Source organism: Mandrillus leucophaeus, unplaced genomic scaffold, assembly GCF_000951045.1.
Source record: "Mandrillus leucophaeus isolate KB7577 unplaced genomic scaffold, Mleu.le_1.0 Scaffold14, whole genome shotgun sequence".
NCBI lineage: Eukaryota > Metazoa > Chordata > Mammalia > Primates > Cercopithecidae > Mandrillus > Mandrillus leucophaeus.
Window position 1 is genome coordinate 644,106 of NW_012101365.1, and position 2,650 is coordinate 646,755.

The 2,650-nt window shown below is 49.7% G+C and overlaps 1 protein-coding gene across 2 annotated transcripts in view; it reads right to left on the reverse strand.

The window, feature by feature from the left end:
- TTC39A (tetratricopeptide repeat domain 39A) overlaps positions 1–2,650 on the reverse strand; it is a 62,835-nt gene that overhangs the window by 43,223 nt on the left and 16,962 nt on the right. The gene's annotated exons all lie outside the window — the stretch shown is intronic.

Here is a 2,650-nt window from a genome sequence, read left to right on the forward strand (position 1 = left end):
GTCCCCACCTATTTGGTGCTAGAAGTTCTCCGGGACCCGAGGTCCACTTTACTGTCACTTCCCCTCCCCACAGCTCCCGCTCCGAAGCGGCCCCCACCTGAGCCGTCACCATGCTCCCGCATTAATTAGGGCATTCGTGCTGACAAAGACAGCCCCCAGAGCCAGGCCTGGATTTTAATCCCACCATCTTGCCCACTGAGTGACTGCAGGAGACCAGAAGGCGGGAAAAACGCGGTTTAGCAGTCACCGCTAGCTGGCAGTTCACACTGCCTTCTCAAATGATCCCCATAACTGCTATTTTATAGATGGGAAAACTGAGGCATGCGGTTCATTTGATTCACGCATGGTCACTCACCTAGTAAATGGCAAGCTAGGACTGGAATCCATCCCTCCTGAATCCAAAGCCAACACTCTGGCCACTTCCCCTCTTGGCCCCCTCTCCCCGGCATTCCCAGCGCTTGTGTGGGGGTCACCCACAACACTCCCCAAATGTCCACTATGCACCGAGCCCTGAGGCGAGTGTCTCCACCTGACCTGATCTTCTGGCAGAGAGAGCCACTGGCCCATGAAGAGTTAACCAGCCACCACCTCCTGGCCCCAGATGCTGCTCTTAACCATGACTCATCAGAGCATGTGGCTGCCATTAGAGCTGTCCCTTCACAAAGGAAGAGACAGAAGTAAGGAAGGACTGTAGCTCCCCTGGAGCAACCATGACCTCCAGGATGCCAGAAGAAGAAGCAGAAGGGGACAGCCTGCAGCAGCAACCACGGTGGGGACAGGACTTGCACCAGATCCCAGGGGATCTGTTTGGGCTTGGTGGTAGCTGCTTAAATCTAAGCAGGCTGCCTGGAAAGGCAGTGAAGTCCCATCCTGCCCATTTGTGAGCAGCGGCCAGGTGCTCATTTGCCAGAATCATCCCATCTCTGGGAGTCTCATATACAGGCACGAAAAAGATAATTAACTACTAGAAGCAAGCTATGATGACATCCACCAGCAACTATAAAGAATTCAGACAAGGGGAGAGCCTGGGGAGCTTCCTGGAAGAGGTGGTGACAGAACTGAGCCTTGAAGTTTATATTATTGAAACAAACTGAAGTCGTGGAGAGGGTGTACCAGATCCGGGAGCAGCATGGATGAAGGCATGGAGGTGGGAAAGGGTGAGGATGGTGAGGCCACCAGCAGTACATGTAAAGAGGGTGATGAGGCTGGGGCCCCTATCGCATGCCATGCGCTTTCAAATCTCTAGGCATTCAAGCATGCTGTTCCCTCTGTGTGGAACACACCTTCCTCCCTTGTCACTTGTTAGTCGTTTGTGTAACCAGGAGTGGATCCAGAAACTTACAATGGGGAGGCCACTGTTCAAAAAAAAAAATACAAATTTACCAATACAGGTTGAGCATTCCTAATTTGAAAAACTGAAATCCAGAATGCTCCAAAATTTGAAGCTTTTTTTTTTCTCTCTTTTTTTTTGAGACAGTGTCTCACTCTGTTGCCCAGGCTGGAGTGCAGTGGCACGATCTCGTGATCTCAGCTCACCACAACCTCCATCTCCAGGGTTCAAGTGATTCTTATCCCACAGCCTCCCGAGTAGCTGAGATTACAGGGATGTGCCACCATGCCCAGCTGATTTTTGTATTTTTAGTAGAGACAGACAGGGTTTTGCCATGTTGGCCAGGCTGGTCTCAAACTCTGGACCTCAAGTGATCCGCCTACCTTGGCCTCCCACAGTGGAATTACAGGCGTAAACCACCGCGCCCAGGTTGAAACTTGAAGCTTTTTCAGCACTGTAGTTGGAGACTGCAGGCCTGCCATGTTTGCTGTGCTGTTGTTACAGCGGCCACAGCCATTCTACTGATGCTCATGTGCTGCTGAGTTACCCTGAACACTTTATTTTTTCACTGCATTAATGGCATGTTATATTTTTATTGTTAAGTACTTATGTCTGAATAAGGGTAAAAAAAATGCTTATTGGCAGCACATAAATTCAGAGTCAAAAATGATGGTGATGCCAAATAATCACAGGTTGTCCACATGGGTGGCTGAGAGAGTGACACTTCTGCTTTCTGATGGTTCAGTGTACACAAACTTTGTTTCATGCACAAAATTACTAAAAATATTGTATAAAATTACCTTTAGGCGGCCGGACACGGTGGCTCACGCCTGTAATCCCAGCACTTTGGGAGGCTGAGACGGGCGGATCGCCTGAGGTCAGGAGTTTGAGACCAGCCTGACCAACATGGAGAAACCCATCTCTACTGAAAATACAAAATTAGCCAGGTGTGGTGGCACATGCCTCTGATCCCAGCTACTCGGGAAGCTGAGGCAGAAGAATCGCTTGAACCCAGAATGCGAAGGTTACAGTGAGCCGAGATCACGCCATTGTACTCCTGCCTGGGCAACAAAAGCAAAACTCTGTCCCCCCCGCCCCGCCAAAAAAAAAATTACCATTAGGTTATATGTGTAAGGTGTATATGAAACAAATGAATTTCATGTTTAGGCTTGGATCTCATCCCCAAGATAATTCATTATGCATGTGCAAATATTCCAAAATCTTCAGGCCGGGCACGGTGGCTCAAGCCTGTAATCCCAGCACTTTGGGAGGCCGAGACGGGTGGATCACGAGGTCAGGAGATCGAGACCATCCTGCCTA